At 47.2% G+C, this 26,500-nt stretch overlaps 1 pseudogene; it reads left to right on the forward strand.

The window, feature by feature from the left end:
* The first annotated feature begins 806 nt into the window (after positions 1 to 806).
* Positions 807 to 22,399, forward strand: LOC139703569 (protein transport protein Sec61 subunit alpha-like; annotated as a pseudogene).
* Positions 22,400 to 26,500: the final 4,101 nt, after the last annotated feature.

Below are 26,500 nucleotides of genomic sequence, written 5' to 3' on the forward strand. Positions count from 1 at the left end.
ATAGTAGGTCAGCTAGATTGCTATGTGCCTGAGGTGAGGCAGAACATCATGGGTGGAGGGTGTGGTGGGGAATTCTGCACAGCCCCAGGCCTTGGGAGTGGAGAAGACAGAAGATGGGTATGAGATGAACCTTCTCAGGCCACATCCCCAGTGATAACCTTCCTCCAACTGGGTTCCACTCCCAAAAATCCATTCCCATCTTCAATCCATCTGGTGCATTATTCCACTGAGGAAGTCAGCCCCTCTGTATGGAGTCATTTCCTATCAGTCCCACCTCTGGACATTGCTGCACTGGAGACTGAGCCTTTAGGTGCATGAGACTTTGGGGGACTTTCCAGACCCAAAACCTAACCCATAGCACTGCTGTGCATATTCCTGGTGGAAAATTTTTTCTCGGGTGCTTGGTTTTTCAGGTGGTTTTGTCCATTTTTCCTGCAACAATGAAGGTCTTCAGGCAGGTTGAGTTCACAGTGGACAGGCATCAGGAGTGTTGGATTGGGGCTCCAACCTTCTCCTCAGAGCCTGTTCCCATCTTCCCATGGTTGTATTCCTCTCAGGTTCTCTCCATCCTGGAGGAGGATGGTGGACACTGACTACATCTGCATCCATCTGCTGATGTGGTCATTCTGTTAGAAGCTTTTTTTCCCAGACAGGCCCAGCACAGGTCCTGGTCATCCCTGGCCCTCAGGATATAACTATGATCATGTGATCCCCTGAGAAACTGTCATAGCCAGCCCTGAAGTCAGGAGTTCCCATTAACATCAGCTGAAGGCCTGGGATAGAAGGTGGGAGGTAATCTGGGGGCCATGGACTCTGATGGGGACTTGAGTGAGAGTGAGCCAGACAGTAACCACAGTGCCAGGGGTCCTGATACCCCCAGAACATACTGTGGGTGCCATCTGTCCCTGCATCCTGGGACACTGGGTAGGTGATGGTGTCCAAGTTCCATGCAGAGGAAATTTTGTTGAAATATTTGGCCAAATGATAATGTTTCAAATGCAAAGAACCACACAAGTTCTTGGAGGTGGTTGTCACTGATGTTTTCTGAGAACAGAGTCTGCAGTTCTTAGATGTGACTGAGAAAGGGCTGTGTGATTGACAGCTCCAGGCCCCACCCTCCTCCCCAGGGCTGAAGAAGGGCAGGGATTGTGGTTGTGGTGTGATAATTTATGCTTATCTAGTATCCCTCTAGAATCCCTTCCAAAATGTGAATAAATGACCACTTCTTTTTATGTCTTCTGTTGCATTGTGATATCAAATGAGGTGTGAAACACAGGCCTGTGGAAGGAATTTTCTGCTAATAGGAATGTGTGAATATATCTCAGCACATCACCTGGCAGGAAGCTGTAATCCCTGGGTTGTGACAACCTTGAGTGGAACTGAGTTTTTAATAGAATATAATGTACAAACTGCCTGAAATTCTGTGTTAACAATTACAGGTGTTGTGTGGGGAGCCACAATGCACACAACTAGGAGGGCAGTGTAGGTCTTAATTTAAAACATTGTAATGAATACTCATCTTGAGGGAATGTGAGTAATAAAGATGAAACTAGAAGATAAAGGGTTGTGTTGCCAAGGAGAAAAAGATTAGAAAAATAAGTAAATTTGAAAGGTTTAGAACAGATATGCTGAAGCCAAGGAAACAAGACAGAGGACATGACTCTCTGCATGGAAGCCAAGTGCTTTTGGCCAGTGGGGGCAAGTGTTTCCCTGCCTTGTCTGGCTGTTGGACCTAGACCTCAGGAGGTGAGCCACCAGGACCCATAGTTCAAAGCCCTACTCTTCTAAGCACTACGGTTGGGGCAGAGGGAGGCTCTGTTGTCCACAGGGAAGAGGGGAATCAAAACCTAGGCTTTCTGCAGAGGACAGGAACTCCACGTGCTGTTGCCCTGGTCCAACGTGCACTGGGAAATGTGACTGGAATCCATCCCCAGCTCCCTTCTGGGATTTTTCTTTGCTGCTGTAGTCCAGACAACATGGTGACATGTCGGTGGCTTCCATTACTGGAGCAAACACTTGAGATATCAACGTGCAGAGAGAAGGCATTTGTTGGCGTATAGTTTTAGAGGATTTAGATTGTGGTCAGGTTTGGGAGCTTGTGGTGAGTTAGCACCCTGTGGCAGGGAGTGTGGGGTAGAGAAAACATCCACTCACTCTTGCCCTGAACAAAGGAGAAAGAGGATGGAGCTGGTTTCATGCAGCCTCCCTCAAGGCCCATGATCTAGAGCCTTCTGCAAAGGCCCCAAAGGATCTCCACCCCATCATCACCAGACTAGGAACCCCATCAACACCTGGCCTCTGGGGACAACCCAAATCCAAATGGAAGCAATCACTAATGAAAGAGGGGAGGGCCACCCTGTCAACCAATTTGACGAACCCAGTTGCTTTTTGATAATATTTAAACATTGGCCATGGAACCAAAACACAGTGCTGATTAAGATAGCCAGCACATCATGGATCATGGGGCATGAATCAGGCTGTGTCTCCCAGTGGGCTTACACTTCACACCTGAGCTGAGAAGAAGGAGGCAGCTGCTGGCCAGTCCTCACCAGGCCATGCAGCACCTCTGCAAGTAGCCAATGCAGCTGCCCCTCCTTGCCGCTGTTTGGTGTTAGCTTCTCCTCTACTTCTGTTAAAGGGTTAACTGAAAAGTGAAAGAACACAGGGAAGGTTTAGTCTGTCTCTCAGGAACATCCTGTGTGATTCAGTCATCTATAACTTATTTTGTGTAAAGATTTTGTTAAAATCACACACACACAAACACATATATAGACAGACTTATATAAAATCATATATATATATATATATATATATATATATATATATATATATATAGAGAGAGAGAGAGAGAGAGAGAGAGAGAGAGAGAGAGAGAGAGCCAGGAATCATTTTTAAAATTTTTCAAGAGAACATTTCAAAAATTAGAAACCTTGAGTCCTTGAAGAGGATACCTGTCATTATTCCCACTTGACAGCTATTTGAGTGGAGGCCAAATTCAGCAACTCTCATGGTTCCACTGCCCAAGGCTCTGAAGATGCTTTTCAAGGGGTCCCTCCATGTGTCCCCATCCTGCAGCTCTCTGTCCCACTAGATGGAATGCTCAGTAGCAGCAGCGCCTACAGTGCCAGTGGCCATGTAGCACATGGACCTAGGCAACAGAACCCCCTCTAAAGACTGGCCCACATTCTCATCTCCAGAACTTGTTAGCTTGATCTTTGGTCAATGGGTCTTTACAGAGGTGGTTGATGTGGGCTATAAGGTGGCCTTCACTCAGGAACTGGCATCTCCTTCCTTGGCTGACCAGGGGAGGGAACTGGCACCATGTTCTGGGAAGGAATCCATTGCAGCTTCTCATTCAGTGAGGAGCAGCCTTCTGTCCACAGAGGATCCTGAAAGCTCATCCTGAGATGGGGCCACAGACAGGCAGCTGTGGGCCAGGTTCTGTGAAAACTGCCATGTGTGGGTTAAAGGTGGCAATTTTTTCTTTATTTGACAAAGGGGAATGGGCCATTTACTGTGTTTTTGAAATTATGCTGAGATACATGCTTCAAACTGAACTTTAATATTTGTTTGTTTTCCAGAGCAAATGGCTCAGTCTACGAGATGCTACAAATGGACTTTGGCATCGTCAACAGCAGTTGTCTGGCCTTGCATGAGGAAGCTTTTTGACCTAAGGCACTTAGCTCCTGGGGGGACTCTCTTTTTAGACAACCACAGTGTTTTGCCAAGCTCTGCTGCACCTGAAACTGTCCACATAATAGTAACTTTAAACAATGGACTTACTTGAGAGCCAACAAATCTCCTAACATTGCACATTGCAACCTTAGTAGGTAACTATCAAAGAAGCTGCATAATATTGCTAAATCTATAGCCTAATGGCACAATAAACAATAATGTACTACTGATGCCAGTGACCTATTGTAACCTACTACTACAAGTATAGCTGGCACCTTGGACAAGGAGACTTTCTGCCATTCTGTAATTCTGCCTCTGCACCTTGCTTCTGTCTCTTCTTCTTTCTTTACATAAGTTTTAAAGTACACTGCAGAGCAGATGGACTTAACAGAACTTTCCAACAAAAAACAAAAGAAGACAAATTCTTCACAACAGTAACAATTACATTCTCCAGACTAGACAATAGGTTAAGTCATAAAACAAACCTTAAAAAATTTTAGAAGCTAAAAATCATTTAAAATAACTTTTTTTCCTGAACACAATGTAATGAAACTGGAAATGTACAACATTAGGAACTTCAGAAACATTCTGCATGTCTGCAAATGTAATAACAAGCTCTCAAATAACCAAGAGTCAATGAATAAATAGAATGAAAAATTTTAAAAAATTCTTTAGAAAAATTATGATACAAACACAAAATAAAAAAAAAAACCCTATAGCTTAGAGCAGAGGCAATTTTAAGAAGATTAGATCAGTACATACCTACATCAAAAAGAAAACAACCAAGTCTTCCACCTCAAGGAGGTAGAAAATCAAGAACATGTCAGACCCAAAACTAGTAGAAGAAAAAATACTAAACATCAGAGAATAGGTAAATAAAATAAAGACTAAAATATTATTTTAAAAATATCAACAACAAAAAGAATTTATTTATTTATTTGTTTGTTTGTTTGTTTGTTTATCCCTAGGATTGAACTCAGAAACAACCACTCACTAAGAGATGTCTCCAGCCCTAGTTTGTTTTTTATGGAGAGACAGGGTCTCATAGAGTGGCTCAGTGCCTTGCTTTTGATGAGGCTGGCTTTGAACTTGCCTTCTTCTTGCCTCACCTTGAGAATCTAAACTGTTCATGTCAGTGGTTAAGAGCACAGCTTTGCTATTAAACTCACTTAAGCAGTGGGAAGATCATGATGCTATATAATATCAGGATTCCCAGACATGACACTTACAGACATCTTCACATTGGCTTTGACCACAGAAAGCATGAGACTCACCTTTCAGGACTCTGCTTGGTGTATGGTTTGGCTTCTTCTCTTTTTTGGGGGAGGGTGTCTGCTGGAGACTGAACCCAGAGCATCATGCATGCTAGACAAGTGCTTCCCCATGGAGCTGTGCCCCCAGCCCTCCTTGGCCTTCCTTGGTGATCAGAGAAAGGGTCTGTTGGACTCCATTTTTATTGACTTACTGGGAAACTTCATGTCCTCTGACTCTGCCCCTTCTGCAGATTCAGTTGAAGGAGAAGGTGCTGTGGATGGCCACCCCCCTCTTCATCTTCTTAGTCTGCTGACAGGTCAATCCAGTCTCCTGTGCTGGTGTTAGGGAAGGGTGGAGAGGGTGGACTCACATGCCACTCCTTTGGTTTCTGCTTGTTTCCAGATCCTCTATTTGATATTATGGCCTCAGTATCTGCGGACTCTTTCTACTGGATGTGAGGGATTCTGGCCTCCAACAGAGGGAGGCTCAGACTCACTCTGCCCCTTCTCTGATGGACCAGCACCATTTAGTTGAATGACAGCCTTTCTGCAGAGCTCAGAGAATGGGCAGCTCCGTGACCTGGAAAGTCTGCATGTGCCATGTCGAACAGCCTGATCAACGGTGCTTTCAGCCTGGGCAACACCATCTTCTTTAGAGTTGGATTTGAATGCAATACAAAACCTGGAAGAGCAAGATAAGTCTCTGCTTGAGAATTTCTGAAAACTTGAAAAAACTAGAGTGTTTGAAATCCCTGAAATGAGATGGCATGTCCATCTATAACATTCTCCAGAACTTTCCATTGGTTTCTCATCTGCATCTTTTTCATATCTACAGGTGAAATATATGGATAAAAACCATGAGTGACAGTGGAGGGTTGACTCTAACCAGTCACCTGTAGGTCTGGAAATGATTTTCTTGTGTATGTTGATGGTGCATTTGATGGACATGGTTTAAAAATGAGGTTCCAGTCACTCAGAATCAGAGCTCATCTGAACATGATGGAAAGAAAAGGTTGATTCCCAACTAGATCCAATTGTGCCAACCCTGTCTGCAGACTCTGGAAATGATTGGAATATTCTCCAGTTTTATGAACTGATGAAGGATGGGCCTCTCTGACCTCTGTCCAGCTAGAATGTATCTGTCCATGGGGATGGGAATGCAGCAGGCTGTTGAGGGGTATGTGACTTTCCAAACAGAATGACACAGGGTCTCGTGGGCTCAACAGAGGGACTCAGTTGTGTTCTAATCTTTGGTTTTGGAGGGTTATTCTATAAATGCTGCCAGCAACCTTGCAGCCCATCCAGTGTGGAGAAGGGGTCGCATGCAATTCTGTAGGTTCATTTTATTAAGTGGTGTCTTGCTTTCCTGAGCTCACAGCAGCTTTGTGGCTTCCTCTTTCCTTAGGCACACTCATGGAGCTGGGTATGATTACAATTGTCATCATGCAACTCTTGGCTGAAACCAAGAAGATTGAAGTGGGTGACACCCCAAAAGACCAAGCCCTTTTCAATGGAGCCCAGAAGTGTAAGAAAGATCATGGGTACAGTTCTGGTGTCTAGTTGAGAATTTGAATTGGCTCTGAAATTGGGGGCATTAAAACAACCCAGTTTGGCCTGTGTTCTTGGCATGCCAACCCTGTAGGTGCTCAATGGCCTGTTAGTGAGAGAACTTCTGGAAGGTGCTGGGTATGGGGAAAGGCCAGGCAGGGCAGGGGAGGGCAGGAATGCCCCAGAGGATGGACTTGAAGGATCAGGACATGGAGGTCACCCCTTCGTCAGCCATGATTTCCATACCTCACGAAGGAGGTGACATCTACTTCAGAGCTGTCATAAGAATTAAATCAAAGCAGGTGCTGTGGAGTATGCCTGTAACTGCAGTAGCTCTGGAGGCTGAGGCAGGAGGATCACCAGTTGGAGGCCATCCCCAGCAACTTAGTGAGGCCCTAAGCAATTCATTGAGACCCTGTCTCTAAATAAAATTTAAAAAAATGGCTGGGGATGGTGCTCAGATATGAAGCATGTATGCTCAGTCCTTAGTACTAAATTAAAAAAAAAAAAGAATTAAATTGAATAATCACTCTCACAGTGCCTAGCACATGGTAGTTATTTAGCAAGTGCTATTTTTCTACTGGCATTTAAAAGGATTTCATGAGCAGAAAGGTTATCCTCTCAGTCTATCTCTGCTGTTGATTAGTTTTGTGATGCAGAAGACATTTAGATAATAGTTCTGGAGTCTCAGTATTGGCCATATCAAATGATAGGCAGTGCCAATAATGGGGACCAGCCTCAGAGTCAGCCAAGCCTAGCCTCTGTTAACTGGAATGTATTATTTAGAAAACAATATTTACAATTTTCTACTCTGCCATCTTCCATACAGCAAGCCTCAGAGATCTTAAGTTAGAAGGTGAAACAATTGAGTGAGAAATCCATCTAATTTAAATTTGTGAGTTTCAGACACAAATCAAGAGCCTAGAATATTTTTATGTATTAATGCATTAATCATTAATGAATTAAGTAATGCATTATTAAATATTAAGTAATGCATTTATTATTCAATGCCTTAAATTAATGCATTATTCTTCTAAAGCACTAATAAGTGGTTTTCTTTTTTTCAATTTTTATTTTGGACATTTTAAAATATACTTGGCTTAGTACAGTGGTACACGCCTCTAATCCCAGCAGCTCGGGAGGCTGAGGCTGGAGGATTGTGAGTTCAAAGCCAGCCTCAGCAACAGCGAGGCCCTAAGCAGCTCAGTGAGACCTTGTCTCTAAATAAAACACAAAATAGGGCTGGGTATGGGGCTCAGTGGTTGAGTGCCCCTGAGTTCAATCCCTGGTACCAAAAGCAAAACAAACAAACAAACAAAAAAAAATTGCATTATTTTCCTAAAGCCCAAATCAGGTGTTTTTTTCCTCTTTCTCTCTTCGTTTTTAACATTAATTTTTTGAAAACCTGGAAATGGAACTCAGTGCCTCTCCCACTGAGCTACAGCCCCAGAAGTTTTCTCCTTACCCTTGACAATTTTTTAAAATGTTTTTGTATCTTAAGAATTCAAGATCATTTTTTAAACAAAGAATTTAGGATGACTGGGCTGAGGTTTAGTAGAGCACTTGCCTACCATTCACAAGGCCCTGGGTTCAATCCCTAAAGCCACAAAAAAGACCAAAGGTGCTTTCACTAGAAAGCCTCTGAGTTCTCATGCGCTTTGATGTGTGACAGTTGGACACTCCTCACCAAGTCCCCAGGGGGCAGTGTCATCTATGTTCCTGCCACACTCTGCTCAGGGTTTTCTTGGGATCCTAGTGTTCAGCATGATCGTCACCATAGGCCAGTCCATCATGGATGTGATGACAGGCATGGACAGGGTACCCTCAGAGATGGGCGCTGGGATCTGTCTGCTGATCACCATGCAGGTGAACCCCTCTCGCACCCCGCTTCCTGAGTGACCCCGTCATCCCTCTTCCTCCTCAGCAGTACTCAGCCAGAGCTGGGGCCAGGCCAGGATCAGGGCTGGGCTCAGGGCTAAACACTGGCCTGAGCAGGGTGAGGCCCTGGGTTGGAGGCTGGGAACCACCCAAAAAGAAATCAATCAAATAAAGACACTGCACCCATTTACAAAGAGAAATATTGAAATCAATAAAGGCATGCTGTCCACCTGCAAACCCCCAAACAATTAAGAAACAAAAACAAAAAAACGTAGGGGCTGGGGCTGGGGCTCAGTGGTAGAGGCTCACCTGGCACATGCAAGGCCTTGGGCTCCATCCTCAGCACCCCCTAAAAATACATTAAAGATGTTGTATTAACCTCCAACTAAAAAACAGATTTTTAAAAAATAGAGAATAGAAAGACCCTGGATTTGGCTTCTGAATTCCTGTGAGACAGATTGAGAAGGGCCTCTTATTTGGCATTTATAGTAGAAAGCCCAATCATTGAAAATGGAAGGAATCAGGACCCTGGGGCCAGTAACACAGAGTCCACTTTTATTAATTTATTTATTTTAATTTTGCACTTCTTTGTGGCAGGCTTGATCGTCCTTTTTTTGGATGAGCTTCTTTAGAAAGTCATGGCCTGGGCTCTGGCTTCTCTTTCTCCATCTCAAGCAACATCTGTTAAACCATCCTGAGGAAGGCCTTCAACCCCACTACATGAACACCGACCAAGGTGAGGGCCCTGCCTCCCATGGGGCACCTCTGCAGAAAGTTTCCATGCATGCAGGATATTCCTCTGGGGGAAAATATCTGTTTCAGAAACAATTCTTCTGAATTTTCAGTGTGCAAAGTTTTAAAAATATAGCTCAGTGCAGAGGCTCAAGCCTGTCATCCCAGCAGCTCATGAGGCTGGGGCAGGAGGATTGCTAAGAGCCAAGTATATGATGCATGGCATTTTTGGTTGAAAGGTGACGCCAGCTAGCCATTGAGATGATATGATTATGTTAAGATTTGCATTCATATGGATATTGGACTCCTGCTGTTCACCTAGGCTGGCTACGGGACTCCTGGAGAGTTCCCATTGGTTGGGGAAGTACAGTAGGAGGGAGTTCCGGGGGAGGAGCTCGCTCGGCGGTCCGAGAGGAGGCCGCGTGGGTGGAAAAAATCTTCCCGGGCGGTACCGGACATTGGCGGCAGTTTCAAAAAATAAACTTTGTTCCTGCTTGAGTGGCTCGTGATTTTGTGCCCAGCCAGACTGCGGCAACTGGTGGCCCGCACGGGGAACGCCTGAAGTTTGGAGGTGAGTAAAATTGCTCGCCCCTGAGGGAAGGCAACAAAATGGGTGACCATTTCAAAAAACAATGTGTTCTCGTTTTGATTTATCTTGTTTTTGTTTCAAGCTGCCTATCCCTAGAATTTTCTCAGGCAAACTGGGAAAATTGGTTGGCTCAAGGTTTGAAGTTGTTCGGCCCTGAGAAAGAGAAAATTGATACAACTATTCTTTGTTCGGTTTTTGTTTCATTCTGTTTCGGTTTTGTTTTATGCTATCTTATTGGGTTGCGTTACCTTTATAGTAGATTAGAAACTAGTAAAAAACAAACCGAAAGACTGTTAAGTAAATTGTTAGAGGTCCAGACTATGGTAGAAAACATGTTAGGTCAAGCGAAAGAGAAGGTCTCTCAAGCTAGTCAGACAGAGGAAGATTTGAAGAAAGAAAGCTTAGAGGAAAAACAACCATCAGGCGGGGAATTACAACAGGAGGCTGCTACTAACCCCGTTCTATCACCAGAGGGCGTAATTCAACCAACAGCTCCATCTACAGCTGAGCGGCCCTCAACTCCCGTAGTTGATGGACGGAATCCTGAGGCAGGACCCCAAAGATTAGCATGCCCTGTACTTGAGCAGGCAGGAGGGCAACGAATTCACCGTGCTTTAGATTTCAAAACAGTGAAGCAATTAAAGGAGGCTGTAACAACCTACGGGCCGCAAGCACCCTTCACTGTGAGCATGGTCGAATCCATTACCAACTTAGACATGACGCCAGCAGATTGGGCTAACATGTGTCGATCTGTGCTAAATGGAGGACAATATTTGTTATGGAAGGTTGCCAATGAGGAATTTTGCATGGAGACAGCTAGGCGAAATGCAACAGCCGGTTACCCTCAAAGAAATCTAGAGATGTTATTAGGAAAAGGACCTTATGAGGGTCAACGGCAACAAATTGAATATGATCCTGGCGTATACGCACAAATTGCTGCAGACGCAGTTAGGGCATGGAAAACTTTACAGGGGCATGGAGATTTACAAGGACAATTATCTAAGGTAATACAAGGAGCTAATGAACCTTACGCTGAATTTGTAGATAGGCTTATTCAGACAGCATCTAGAGTATTTGGAGATACAGAACAGGCAATGCCATTTATAAAACAACTGGCTTATGACCAAGCAAATCGTTGCTGCAGAGAGGTCATCAGACCATGGAAACATGAAGATTTAAACACATATATTAAATTATGTAGAGACATTAATGAACAAGGGCAAGTCTTAGCAGCAGTACAACAGGCTTTAGATGCCAGGCCAAAAACATGCTATAATTGTGATCAAACAGGACATTTTAAAAGGAGTTGCCCCATAGGAGGAGGGTTTAACAAGGCTAGGTATCAAAGGAATAGAATACCGGGTATTTGCCCACGATGCCGTAGAGGGAAACATTGGGCTAATGAATGCCGTTCTCAAACCACCATAGAAGGTATTCCGTTATCAAAAAACAGACAAGGACCAAGTGTTTACCCACGATATCGTGGAGAAAGACATCAGGCTCCATTGCCAAAAAACGGACTGGAGGGCCCAATGCTCCGGGGCCCAAAACCACAAATATACGGGGCAGTGGAGGAACCCAGCAACACCATCAAGGTAGTGCCCAGGACGCATTATCCATTAAATCCCTCATCAGACAAACTAGAGGGAGCGCAGGGTTGGACATCTGCACCTCTGCCAGAGCAGTACTAACTCCAGAGATGGGAGTTCAAATCATTCCCACAGGAGTAAAAGGACCTCTTCCCCAAGGAACAGTAGGCTTATTATTGGGACGCAGTTCTTCAACACTAAAAGGACTTATGATAAGTCCTGGGGTAATTGATCCCGATTATGAAGGTGAAATAAAAATTATAGCTAGTTCTCCAAGAGGTATATCAGTAATTTCACCAGGAGATAGAATAGCACAGTTATTAATAATACCCAGCCTACATGATAAATTTTCCAGTCGTACTGTAGAAAGAGGTTCCAGGGGATTAGGCTCCACAGGTGTAGATTGGGCTATGCTGTCTTTAAATCTAGATTCTCGCCCAATGCTAAAACTAAATATTCAAGGACATGACTTTAATGGGCTACTTGATACAGGTGCAGACCTTAGCATAATATCTCGTCAAGAATGGCCAAAACACTGGCCATTACAACAAGCCACTCAAACGCTTCGAGGCCTAGGAGTGGCAACTAATCCCCATAGAAGTGCAATGGTATTAGATTGGAAGGATCCTGAAGGATGTGAAGGAACTATACAGCCCTATGTATTGGATCATCTTCCTATAAATTTATGGGGACGAGATGTCCTAGATCAATTAGGTTTGACATTAACAAATAACATCAATCCTAATGCGCCCACTACTAGAGCTATACAAGGCTTTAGGAAAGAAGAAAGATTAAGAGAACAAGAACAAGGTATGACAGCACCAATTCAAATAGATCAAAAAACAAATAGACATGGATTGGGTTTTCAGAAAGGGCCACTGAGACAATCAAAATTACTTGGAAATCAAAAAGACCAGTGTGGGTTCCTCAGTGGCCCCTGACTAAAGAAAAGATACAAATAGCCCATGACCTGGTCAAACAACAATTAGCGGAGGGACATATACAACCTTCCGTATCTCCCCATAATACTCCCATTTTTGTCATTAAAAAGAAATCTGGTAAATGGAGATTGTTACAAGATTTAAGAGCCATTAATAATGAGATGGTTATTATGGGACCTGCTCAATCAGGGATTCCCCAATTGTCTGCTTTACCAAAAACCTGGTATGTTTTAGCTATAGATATTAAAGATTGTTTTTTTTCAATTCCAATTCATCCCGAGGATAGTCCACATTTTGCATTTACTATCCCTGCACTAAATCATGAAGGTCCTGATCAGAGATATGAATGGAAAGTACTCCCTCAAGGGATGGCTAATAGTCCAACTATGTGTCAAATTTATGTTAACAAAGCAATCCAGCCACTTAGAAATCAAAATCCTGAACTACAAATATTTCACTATATGGATGATGTGTTATTGGCACATAAAGATAAAAACACATTGCTAGAATGTTATGCCACACTTACAAATTTATTAAAAAATTATAATCTAGAGATAGCAATAGATAAAGTACAATTAAATCTTCCAATTAATTATTTAGGGGTTTTATTATCCTCAACCATGGTCCGTCCACCCAAAATTCAAATACGAGTAGATCAACTCAAATCACTTAACGACTTTCAAAAGTTATTAGGAGACATAAATTGGATAAGGCCTTATCTAGGCATACCAACAGGAGAGTTGGGACCTTTATTTGATATTCTAAAAGGTTCATCAGATCCAAATTCACCCCGCATGTTGACGCCTGAAGCAAGAAAGGCATTAAAAATCATTGAAACATATATGGAAAATATGCATTTGGATAGAATTGATATAAGTTTGCCTTTATTATTTATTGTACTGCCAACAAAAAATATTCCTACAGGAGTATTCTGGCAAGAAGGTCCATTATTGTGGATACATTTATCTTATTCTCCTAACACTATTCTTACTAGGTATCCTGAGGCTGTAGGACAATTAATACTCAAAGGAATAAAAGCAGCCAAGGGAGTGTTTGGGATTTCTCCCAATAAAATTATTACTCCATATACTATAGATCAAATTGATGAGTTAGCTAATGAGTTAAATACTTGGGCAATAATCATGTGTAAATCTAATGTTTCATTTGATAATCACTTACCGTCTAATCCTTTGTTGTCTTTTTGGTCTAAACATCCTGTAGTTTTTCCAAAGATGACAAAAAAAACCCCTATCATGAATGCTCCAAATATATTCACTGATGGGTCAAATAATGGTACAGCAGCAGTAGTTACCCCTGATCAAACTTTTACATTTTTAGTACCCAAACAATCAGCTCAAAAGGTAGAGCTTAATGCAGTATTACAAGCTTTTATGATGTTTAAAAATTCTGTATTTAATTTATTTTCTGATAGTCAGTATGTAGTTAATGCTATAGTATCCCTTGAAGATGCTGGTAGGATTTCCCCTTCTTCTACTGTTTTCTCTTTGTTTTCTACTATACAAAGTCTAATCTGGGACAGAAAAGATCCATTCTTTATAGGACATATCAGGGCACATACAGGATTGCCTGGAGCCCTTAGTTTGGGCAATGAGTTAGCAGATAAAACTACACATGACATACATATTTTCTCCACAATAGAAGAAGCTATAAATTTTCATAAAAGGTTCCATGTCAATGCTAATACTTTACAAAAGCGTTTTAAAATAACTAAAGAACAAGCCCGACATATAATAAAACAATGTCAAAATTGTGTGACATTTTTACCACAAGTTAATCTTGGAGTCAATCCTAGAGGACTGATACCTAACCATATTTGGCAGATGGACGTCACACACTTGCCAGAATTTGGAAAATTAAAATATTTACATGTTACAGTTGATACTTCTTCCGGATTTCTGATGGGCTCCCTTCATGCTGGAGAAAAAACTAAAGATGTTATAGCTCATTGCTTACAAAATTTTGCCACTGTGGGCGTTCCAAAACAGTTAAAAACCGATAATGGTCCTGGTTATACGTCCACCTCTTTTAAACAATTTTGCTCATCATTTGGCATTACTCACATAACAGGAATTCCATACAATCCACAAGGACAAGGCATAGTTGAAAGAGCTCATCAAACTATTAAAATGTACTTATTGAAACAAAAGGAAGGAATTGGAAAGGGGTATATATCCCCCAAAGATAAACTTAAAATAACCCTTTTTACTCTAAACTTTTTAAATTTGGATTCATCAGGGCTTAGTGCTGCGGAAAGACATTTGTATCCAAAAAATGTACATAAGCCTAAGGTACTTTGGAAAGATATTCTAACAGGACAATGGAAAGGTCCTGACCCAGTGATAGTCTGGAGTCGGGGCTCTGTTTGTGTTTTTCCACAGGAAGAACAGCAGCCGATTTGGATTCCAGAAAGACTAACTAAAACAGCTCCTACAGATCAAAAGGAAGATGATTCCACTCAAATCCATAACAGCTGATATCCAGATCTCCAGCTTGGCTATTCTTACATCTGTGACAGTGATTAACCAGGATGTTTTTTTCAATATCTATTTTATTATTGCTTTTTCCCACATCATAAAGTTCTATTTTATTTTTGAGCTCATACAGACCTAGGTTAATGTTTTTTCTGATCAGTTTTATATTTTGACTGTGGAGTTTTTGAACATTGCAATGGAGATTTCACCTAGGTAAAGCTACAAGGCCTTTACTATTGTCTTATGTGTTATATGTTATGTGTGCACACTTCTGTTTTGTGTTGTATGTCTGTATGTGCGTATGTCCATATTTCACATATGAGGGGCGCTCATGCACATGGATCCAAAAAAAAAAAAAAAAAAAAAAATTTTTTATTATTCACGTGATTTTAATAGTTTAATTTAATTTGGGTAAACAGCTGTTGAGGATTGTTCTAATATATGAACAAATAGAAGGTTAACAAATCTGTTTGTTTACTTTCACCTTTCCTTTTCATTATATTTAATAATTCTGTTCAGGATAATGTAAATTGTTCTAAATATTGTTTTCTTAGTACCTGTTGAAATGTTACATATTTTTTTTTTTTAGCATCATTGTCAAAATTCCTATTTTCATCCCAGTGCCGGTGAAGACAAAGATAAAACCAAACTACAACTTCTTTGAGAGTTATCACAACAAACCGTGTAAGCTGATACATCAATGATTTATAACTCAACAAGTAATGCTCAATCAATGAGTCGATTTATTTTGGAAGGATATGGACATATTGATAGATTCCTCTGCTTTGAACTGCTTACAGAACTTGCCTGGACTATGTATCACTTGTATGCTTTATTTTGGGAGGATATGGACATATTGATAGATTCCTCTACTTTGAACTGTTTACAGAACTTGCCTGGACTATGTATCACTTGTATGCTTTGTGATCTATTTGTTGATGCAGAGAATTATGGTAGTGCTAGCGTATCTTTGCTGATGTGTCACCAGTGATGTAATTTTTCCTAGGAGCCGTTAATTGACTTGGTGTCATGACATTTCTGTATCCTCCTCCCTTCTACTAGTGATGGTCTAATTTTGGGGGCCAACAGAGGTGAGGCAAAGAACCTCACCCCCCCACTGGTACATAGGCCTATCCACAAGTATGGCTATATGCTGGACCGGTAGTCAGTGACGGGTATGATCCAATTGCAGTGGTATCAACCTAAGACAGGAGGCTGACGCCTAAAAGTCAGTTTTCCGATGACGGGTAAGAACCATATGTTGAATTGGACAAACCTAACAGGCACGGTCCCTAGCCAGATTGCTTGTTACTTAAACAGAAGGGGGGAGATGCTAAGAGCCAAGTATATGATGCATGGCATTTTTGGTTGAAAGGTGACGCCAGCTAGCCATTGAGATGATATGATTATGTTAAGATTTGCATTCATATGGATATTGGACTCCTGCTGTTCACCTAGGCTGGCTACGGGACTCCTGGAGAGTTCCCATTGGTTGGGGAAGTACAGTAGGAGGGAGTTCCGGGGGAGGAGCTCGCTCGGCGGTCCGAGAGGAGGCCGCGTGGGTGGAAAAAATCTTCCCGGGCGGTACCGGACATTGGCGGCAGTTTCAAAAAATAAACTTTGTTCCTGCTTGAGTGGCTCGTGATTTTGTGCCCAGCCAGACTGCGGCAGAGGATCACAAGTTGGAGGCCAGCCTCAGCAACTTAGTGAGGCCCTAAGCAACTCAGTGAGACCTTGTCTCTAAATAAAATATAAAAGGAGCTGGGGACATGGATCAGAGGTTAAGTGGTCCTGGGTTAAATCCCTAGTAAATAATAATAATAATAATAATAATAATAATAATAATAATAATAATAATAATAACAACAACAACAACACCACCACTTACATTCAAAACGAAATTTAAACTTTCACATCTTATAAGAATATTTCAAGGATAGTTAACATGCCACAGAGTAATTCTGCCTCATATTTCTTAGCAGGAACCTGTACTGCAAGGATAAAGAAGTGTTGATTTTAGCCAATTTTCTTCTGGTGGACACTTCAGTCCTTTCTCAGTCACAGTTAGCATCGAAGTGAATATCCTCGGCCAATCATCTGCACATATTTTAGCAGTTATTCTTAGTGAATAAGATTCTAAAAATGAAATTGCTACACCATACCACTTGTTCAGGCAAGGAGCAGTTAGTTCGATAATTACAAGTTCAAGGACAGCCTTGGCAAATAAGTGAGACTCTGCCTCAAAAGGGCTGGGGTAGAATGACTGTTCCTGGGTTGAATCCGCAGTATTGCCAATTTGGGGCAGAAGGCACTGGGGATTGAACTCAGGGACAGTTAACCCCTGAGCCCCATCCCCAACCCTCTTTTGTATTTTATTCAGAGACAGGGTCTCGCGGAGTTGCTTAGAGCCCCAATTTGGCTGAGGTTAGCCTCCAATTTGCAATCCTCCTGCCTTAGCCTCCAGAGCCACTGGGATTACAGGCATGCACCATGACACCTGGCTTACAAATCTTAATAAAATAAAAATTGCAAAATATGTGAGACTTTTTAGGAGAGGGAAATTGACTTTTTTTTCCTTTCTTTTTCTTTTGGCCTCTGAACCCTGAATCTGTTATTTGCTGGGAATTTTCTCATGGAAAATATTTGTGTGCATTTTCGTGTTTTCTTGGAATTGATTGTGGAGCTGGTTCTCAGCTGGCCTCCAGTGCCATGTCATCAAATTAAGGAAACTGCAGATGGGTCCCTGCAGGGTGCCTGAGGGATCCCATGGGAAAGACTGGACCTTGGGAAGGAGGGTCGGGGACACTTACAGAAGAGTAGGCAAAGGGACACCAGACTCTTCCTAGAATTTCAGAAAATCTAAAGTGAATTGAGGATCTGGGGGTGCAAAGCAGCTGGACCCCAGCTGTGGATGTGGGGGTGAAAGCTGGGTAGGAGTTGGGGTATCTGCCAAGACCTCCTGGCTTTGGCGGGGCCTGCCTTTGAAAGGAGAGGGAGCAGTAGTGGCCACAGGGGCCAGTCAGTGAAGGATTGGGCCATGGCAGCCAGCCAGAGGATCACTTTGCTCGGAAGCAGGATAGTGAGTAAGGGGACAGTTTTGGAAGGAATGATTTGCTGTCCCTGGGAAACAGTCTAAGAAAATGGCTGGGGAGATGGCACAGCCATCCAGCCTGAGGCAGCCACTGTGACATCAGAGTGAGGGCCTTAGAACTTAGCAAGAGATGAAGGCCACAGACAACCGAGACCTGGAGGTGGATGCCCTTGGCCACCTCTGGGACCTGGCAGGGGCAGAGGGGCTACCTGGGGGGCTTTGAGTGGTGCTGTAAGGAGCCAAAATGGTGGAGCCATGGGGACACCCCCAGGAAGGGCAAGAAGAGGGTGGAGCAGGCACAGGTAGCTTGCAGCTGGAAGGGCCACCTGTTACCAGGAGTGCCACCACGGCTCAGCTTGCGACTTGGAAAGTGGGGTGTGGAAATGCCCCTAGGGTGGAGAGCACAGTTGGTCCATCTTCCCTGAGGTGGGGGACAATCCAGGCTGGGAGGGAAGTGGACAGTACAGATGTCACACAGCTCTTGCCCCCAGGGCGACATAGCACATGAAACAACCCAGTTCCCAGAGATCAGTGGGTAGTGACTTGCAAGAAATGACCATGTTAAACATTCAGAAAACTCCTAAGGCCCTCACCCTGCCATTGCTGTAACCCAGCTTTCATTCCAGACACTTGTCAGGCAGATGCTGTTAAGCACCAGGCACTTCTGTGCATGCTAAGAATACAAAGGGATATAATGTAAGACATGTGCGCATCAGTGTCATCCCAGGGCACCTGGTCAGAGTAGAGCAGAGAATAAAAATTGGTGACTGGGGAAGAGTGTTATGGGTCTGTCTAGAGAACCTGGCAGGTGCAAAGGCCCTGGGGCACAGATGAGCTGGTGTGTTTGTGGGTCGGCACGTGGCTCAGTGGAGCAAGTGAGGGGAGTTCAGAGAGGTCATTGGTGGCAAGAGGAGCCAGGACAAGTCCCTGCTTTCCCCCCCTAGGATTGCTGAACTTCCTCCTTTACAGAATGCTCAAGGTTTCATGTCTCCAGATTCTCGACCACAGGGACATCAGCTGTTGTCCCACATAGCCAGAGGCAGCAGGAAGAGGGGCTGTCAGAAGACCACCACAGGTATGCCAGGGGGGCAGGGAAAGCTAGGACAGCGTTTCTGTCACAGACATCCCATCCATGTGGTCTACAGGACAGATGGCCTATCTGAGTGGCCGTCCAGAAGGTGATGGGAGTCCTACTGTCCCAACTCTGGGGTGACAGGAAAATGCTGTCCCAGGGAGAGACTGGTACGTCTGAGTCCCCAGCTGTTAGCCACTCTGCCCACAGATGCCATGTCTAGGGAAGCACTGACCTGGCAGCAGGGGCCATGGTGACAGTGTTTCCCAATGTGCTTTTGTCCTAAAGTCAGTCTCACACCATTTCTGAAGTGGTTGGACCTTGGTTCACTGTGCTGCAGTGTCCCTGGCTGGTCTGTGGCCTGTTCCTAAGGTCAGGCCCCTTTCTGCCTGTTGTTGAGGCTGAGGCAGGAGGATCTCAACTTGGAGGCCAACATCAGCAACAGCAAGGCCTCAGCAACTCAGCAAGACACTGTCTGTGAATGAAATACAAAGAGGCTGGGGGTGGCGTTCAGTGGCCAAGGGCCCCTGGGTTCCATCCCTGTGCCAAAAAAAAAAAAAAATCCAGACTGTGACCCCGTGACTGTGGGTGCCATGAGTCTCTTGGCTGAGTCTCCTGGCTAATTCTGTTCTCCTGCCTCTGCTTTGGCCAGGAGGAGGCCTAAGACCCAGCGGAGTCCAGCCCCTTGTTCTTCCCTTCAAGTTGGTGTCCTTCTCTGCCAACAGGCATGGAATTGCACTGTTCCATCTCTGGGCCAAGCGCACAGACAAATACGAGCCCTTAGAGAGGCTTTCTCCTGCCAGAATCTCCTCAACCTCATGAACCTCATCGCCTCCGTCTTTGTCTTTGCTGTGGTCATCCATTTCCAGGTGTGTCCAGCATGAGCACAGGAAGTCTACGTTTCTTTTTTTTTTTTTTTTTTTTTTTGGTACCAGAGATGGAACACAGGGGCACTTAACCCCTGAGCACCATCCCCAACCCTTTTTATATGTTATTTAGAGACAGAGTTTCGCTGAGTTGCTGAGGCTGGCCTCCAATTTGCAGTCCTCCTGCATCAGGCTCCAGCGCTGCTGGTGATGACAGGCATGTGCCACTGTCTCTGGCTTCAGTATAATTGGATTTGTTTGTTTGTTCATTTGTTTAGATACAAATGGCCGTAGAGTGCACTTTAGTACATTTTGAAACCAGTTTTTCTGTTTTTGTTTTTTTTTTTTTTTTTTCTGTGTGTGCTCCAAGCACAGTGGGAGTGAGGCAAGGGGCAGGTGCTCTCCAGCAGTGTCATAAGTCAGGTCCCCAGAGCTGGTGCCACCTCTCATGTCTCTGGACCATAGTGAGCAGCGAGGCAGTGAAGGGCCCCTGTTCTGTGTCCTCAGGGCTTCTGGGTGGACCTGCCCATCAAGACTGCATGCTACCAGGGCCAGTACCACACCTTGTCACCTCCCGATTATTTTGCCCAGCCGGACTGCAGCATTGACGTGCTTAAAGTGTCACTCAAACTTGTTGCTTTGTCACAGTGATGGCTTATGACATGCAGATGGGCCACCCACCTTGGTGAGACAGTTCAGAGCATTAAGTACAGATGGATGGAGCTCAGCCATCAGCAGCAGGTCTGAGAACCTGAAGTCAGAATGGAAAATCACACTTGTTTGGTCTTCTCCTTATGGCACCTTGTTGGTCCAGAGACACTTAACCCCCGAGCCACCTCCCAGCCCTTGTTAGATTTCATCTGGAGACAGGGTCTCACTGAGCTGCTCAGGGCCTTGCTAAGTGGTTCCAACTTGTGATCCTCCTGCCTCAGCCTCCCAAACCACTGGAATGACAGGGGTGCACCCCCAATCCCTTAGGGCATTTTAAAGTCCGTGAAAAGACATAGAGCTGCAGGAAGAACCCTTTAATTGTCCAGCAGCTTGAGACCTTTCCCTCCGAACCCACCTCTGAGCCCATCGTCTGCTCTGGACATCATGCAGGTGGCCAAGCAACTGAAGGAGCAGCAGATGATGATGCGGGACCATTTGGAGACATCCATGATGCATGAGCTCAACCAGCGAGTGTAGCACCCGCCCCAGTCAGTAGGTGTGGCTCCCAGGCCTCCAGCTCCGGTGGGCCTTGGTGTCTCCCCTGTCCATGGGTCCCATTCGCGGATCACAGGGTAGGCAAAGTCCCTGTGTCATTGGATATTCATGAACCTGCTAAGTGCTGGATGCTGGGAAAAGATGCTTGCCGCCCTCAGCAGGGAGCCAGGGACACGAAGCCTGGAGACCCAGCATGGGGCTCTGTAGAGTTGGTGCTGGCAGCAGGGGCCCTCACCTCTGCTCATGCTGGTGGCATGCTGCCCTAGGCATCCAGAAGCAGGTTCCCAGGCTCTGAACACAGAGTAGGGCTCCAGATGGACCTGAGCTGGGCTCTGTGGGGCACGCCTGGAGGCCAAGGGAGGAAGATGGCAAGGTGGAGGCCAACCTCAGCAACTTAGTGAGGTCCTAAGCAACTTATTGAGACCCTGTCTCTAAATAAAATACAAAAAAGGGGCTGGGGACAGGGCTCAGGGGTGGAGCACCCCTGGGTTCAATCCCCAAGACTGAAAAAAGACAGATGGTGGATGTGGCTGAGAGACCAGCAGAGCTGAAGAGTGCTGGTGGTGTTTGAAGCAGGGAGGTTAGTTCCAAAAGACAAGGCCATGGCAGAGAGAGACCAGCTGGGCCCCGGCCAGGTGGCCTGTGTGGTCATCACCTTGGGGTGGAGAGGAGGGAGGGTGGGAAACGCCCCAGGGTGCAGGTGCCCGGGGCAGGAGGAGTGCTTGCTGCCGCTGTGCATCGGCCTCCCTGGTGCCCTCTGCCATTTTCTTAGCTCTTCATCTGCCACTCGGCAGCAGCCACAGTGAGAAGGGCTGTGTCTACAAAGTCAGGTGGCAGTCTAGATTGTCCTGTGGGTTCTCACTTGGTGACCTTTCCTGAAAGAAGAAACCACGGGAAAAGCCACAGTCTTGCGGAGCTGCTTAGGGCCTTGCAAAGTAGGTGAGGCTGGCCTCCACCTTGTGATCCTCCAGCCTCAGCCTCCTGAGATACTGGGGTGACAGTTGTGGACCACTGCCTCCGGCAGCCTTTCAGTGTGGACTAGTCACAGTCCCCTAGCAGGGACTAGGTCCCATAGCATTAGTGGGGTCCACAGGAGTGTTAGCAGATAATGCTTCAGGGAGGTGGTGGGGCCTCCTGAGGTTGTGGTCTCAGTCATGGGCATGACTGGTGGCCAGCTTGGGGGCTCTGCGGTGGCCCAGGGCTGACCACCTGCCCTCCTCCTGTTACATAGCCATGGCGGCGGCCTCTGGGGGCCTGTGCCTTGGGGCCTCTCAGTCCTGGCTGCCTTCCTGGGCACCATCAGCTTGGGGACAGGATCCTGTTGGCGGTCACCAACATCTCCCAGTCCTTTGAGAATTCGTCAAGGAGCTGAGCAAGGTGGGCAACATGGGAACCCTGCTCTTCAGAGAGCCAAGCCTGCCCAAGGACCAGGGAGGATACGGGCAGTTCCTCAGAAGGCAGTGGTGACCGGGGGCAGTGGTGCTGTGGCGTGTGGGGATATTACCATCTGGCTGACATCTGCCCCTCCTCTACACCACGGGGCGCACACCCTCGGTGGAGCTCCTCTCCTCCTTCTGGTTTGGCAGCTGCAGTTGTGACAGGGATGGGGAGTGCTGTCCCCATTTTCTGTCTGACTTTGGTTTTGGCCTCCCCTCCCCCCTTCAGTGATGTGTGCAGCCACCATGGCGTTCCTGGTCCCCACAAAGGTGGCTTTTTGACTCTGGTTGGAAGCACAAAATCTGTGTGTGTGGCCTTAGGGTGGTCGAGTGTCGGGTCGCACCCCCCATTGTTACCAGAGGTGGCACTCTCTGGGTGCAGACTGTTCCTGTGGGGGATGTTGGGTCCTCTGGGCTCAGGATGACACAGCTCCCTGCCCAGCCATGGGTGGCTGCTCTCCCACCAAGTGTCCAGACAGGCCTCATGCTGGGGCAGAACCAGGACTGCCATTCCTGCCACCTCGTGGCCACCTCGTGGCCAGGAAGGTTTGTCCTCCTCCGGGGGAGGCCTGGGGTTGCCACCTCCACCCTCGCCTGTCTGAGCTCGGTGCCCTCAGGGGACCACTCTGCCAAGTCCTCTTGTCCAGACTCCAGTCAGCTGTGGTGAGTCCTCACTGCGCAGCTGCCCCCAGGCTCCTGGGAAAGGATGTCTTCTGTCTCCCCCTGTGTTTCTAGAATGTTCTTACTGCACTTAGGGACCAAATGCAAGTAAGGGGCCAGCTCTCTCGGCCTCCACCAAATTCAGCTTCCACCATACTCAGAAGCCAGGAGGGGAGGCTCAGGCTCAAGGCCTGAGCTCAGCGTTCGGTGCTTGGGGTCCCTGGGAGGTTACTCTGGTGTCTGAGATAGAAAGACAATGACATCTGTGGTGACAGGTGAGTAGACCATGGAGCTGGGGACCTTCTCAGAGGTCTCGAGGCCCCTATCAGATGCAGCTGCAGGTTCCCTCGGGAAGGTGCCCCTATTCTGCATGGGCCCTGTAAAGGCTCAGTAGAGGTGGCACACTGTCCCCAGAGATCTGTGACAAGAACCAGGGGGCCCTCGGCCCCGGCCAGAGCCCTTTACCTTCTCACACGTGGCTTTTTCTAGACACAGTCCCCAGCAGGGCAGCCCCACCACCAGCCACCTCCCAGCCCATGGGAGCCTCCACCATCCATCTCCTGCTCCTGTTAGAAGGCAGGGCCTTCCAGGCCACCACTGGGGACTCCATGGACTCTGGCAGGCAGGCCCAGTTCCCGGCTCCTGGGCTGTGGCTGGAGAGCGCCAGACTTCAGAGGAGCTTGTATTCCTACTGGCCCCATGTGGCCTGGGCTTACAGCCTGTGGGCGGTGATCACAGTGGTGGGCAAGTACTGACCCAGATTCCAGGGGACTGTCGCTGATGATGCCAAAATGGCATGACTGAGATATCGTGGTTAAATTATAAATAAAGCCAACTTTCTACAAACTGTAGGGTCATGGTCTCATTTCCACTCAGGATCATCCCCAGAGACATGCTTGCCTGCAGCCTGGCCTTCCTCCTGCTAGGAGCATCCCCTTGTGCTCACACCTGCGTCCCAATGACTCCGGAGGCTGAGGCAGGAGGATCATGAGTTGGAGGCCAGCCTCAACAATTTACTGAGGCCCTCAGCAACTCATGAGACCCTGTCTCTAAATATAAAAAGGGCTGGGGTGGGCCTCTGTGGTCCAGCAGCCCTGGGGTTTAGTCTCTGATACAGGGAAAAACTAAAACCCCAATTTGGGAACCTCCTGTCCGGTTAAGCACTGTGCCTTTTCTCTCTGCCCTGGGGACTTGGGGCTGTGCCTGGGCCCACCACCAACATGCCTCAGAGCAGAGCAGATGGAGCCCAAGGTCAGACAGTATGTGGGTGTGTGGGGGGGGGGGGTGGACTGGGGTTCAGGCCCCGCCTTCATCCACCCCCACTCATGTCTGCAGCCGATGTCAGGTGGCTGGTGAAGAAAGTAAGTCCCAGAGCAGTAGGAGGCCAGGAGGCAACTGGGAGGCCAAGCTTTGGGCTCTGCCTACCCCAGGCCCCTGCCTGCAGGGACCTGCTTGAGGACAGGAATGAGGGTTCCTGGTGGTGTCAGCCACCACCCCTGGCTCCCATCCCCTGGATGTCCTTCCCACCACTCCCTCCACCCCTGACCCCCCTGTACTCTGGCCTGGCCTGGTCCTCAGGAGCATAATATTCATGAGCCTCCAGTTCTAGCCTACAGATGGGTGGCCCAGGGAAGCGCAAAGCTTCCTGATGAGGGCCGGTGACTGAGCATGTTGCACCGTCTGAGGGCCATCGTCCTAGGTCCGTCAAACCCCGGCCCGAGCTTCAGCACCCACCACACCCATCAATGCATCTCCTTGGAGGCTCCCGGGGATGCCCTAACTATGCCAGCACCCACCTCATCCCTTGCCCCAAACCATCTGGGGCCACATTACCCATCTGTCTATTCCAGAAGCATTAAAGACTGGATGAAAAGCAAATAAACTGGTTTCAGGAAAGATCTAGCAGTTTCCATGAAACCAGCACATGTGCATGTCCTGTCTGCTCAATTCTGAAAAGAATCATGCCTACAAGGACTTGGACAAGAGCCTTCATAACCCCAGCCCTGTGGCACACGCCTTTAATCCCAGCAATTTGGGAGGCTGAGGCAGGAGGATCGCAAGTTCCAGGCCAGCCCCAGCAACTTTGCAAACTCCTGTCTCAAAAAATAGGACTGGGATGTGGCTGCATGATCAGCCACCCCTGGCTAAACCTCCAGTCCCTACAAATTAAAGAGAATACGCTGAACACCGGGTGATGGACTGTATCCTGAAGTCTTCAGGGACTGAGGTATTGCTCATGCAGCTCCAAAACACAGGACATTGGACGTGGCATTGAGAGCGCAGAGGATGATGGGATGCCAGGGAGTGCCTGACCTGACCATGGGTCTTGGGGCTCAATGGCGATTCTTCAGCCTTGCACTTGATAAGTCTCAAAGTCAATGTCAGACAGACGCCTTGATCTGATTTGGGGGTCTCCAGAGAAGAGGCCTGGGGAGCTTGTGGTCGGGGACCAGAGGTGGAGGGCGGGCACCGCGGGGCAACTTGCACTAAGAACCCCTTCCGTGTCTTCCAGGGTTGTGGTCCCAGGGACTGAACCCAGCGGTGCCTTCCCGCCAACTTGTCCCAGCTCTTTAGAGACAGGGCCTCGCTGAGTTTTTGAGGCTGGTCTCCACCTGGCGACCCTCCTGCCTCAGCCTCCTGAGCCGCTGGGATGACAGCTGAGCCCCACCCGCCCCACCGCGCAGGCTCCTTTATGTTTTCTTAAACATTAACCATGTTCCAAGCCTCCCGCCTCCCCTACGCCTGTGCATACCTACTGCGGGCGTCGCCTTCCTGGATGGCTCCCCAGGGGCACCTCGCCAAGCTCTGCTGTGGTCCTGATGCGGAGCGGATGGCGCAGGAGCAGGGTGCGTGTGTCCACGCCCAGGAGGCGGGGTGTGGGGGGGCGTGGACGGAGCCGGGACCACGGTGTGCCTGTGTGTCCGCGTGGGGGCGCTGCAGCCTTGCGGTAGCTGGCCTCGTGTCTTCGCTGTGATGCGGTGGTGGAGCCCCCAGAGAACCGTGAGGAGGAGACAGCGTCTCAGCTGAGGGTCGCCTGAGGCCCCGATGACCAGGCCGAGGTCCCCACCTCCTCACCACTTGCAGTTCGGCTCCTCTAGGGAGGGCGGGACTATTCCCCGCCTGGTGGTCAGGGATGCCACTGCGGGAACACCGGGCCTCTGTGGCCCAGGCCAGTCTTACTGGGCTGGGGCAGCCGCAAGGCCACTGGTTTGCAGGGACGATGCCCAGGGGACTGGTCACCTGAGAGGTCTCCCAGGTCGCCTGGAGGAATGCACCATAGTCAGGCGGGGTGGGCTGGAGCCCCCGGACCCTGGTAGCTTGTCGCCACCATACCCTGAGTGCGACAAGTTCCCGCTTAGGGTGAAGAGTGCAGGCAGCCTTAAGCCAGAGCTGCCCCTTGGGGGCGGAGCGCGGGTGCAATGGGTGTGGGATTCATCCCTGCGGTGGAGACCCCTGCCACAGGGTTCGGGTG

Source organism: Marmota flaviventris, chromosome Y (genome assembly GCF_047511675.1).
Source record: "Marmota flaviventris isolate mMarFla1 chromosome Y, mMarFla1.hap1, whole genome shotgun sequence".
NCBI lineage: Eukaryota > Metazoa > Chordata > Mammalia > Rodentia > Sciuridae > Marmota > Marmota flaviventris.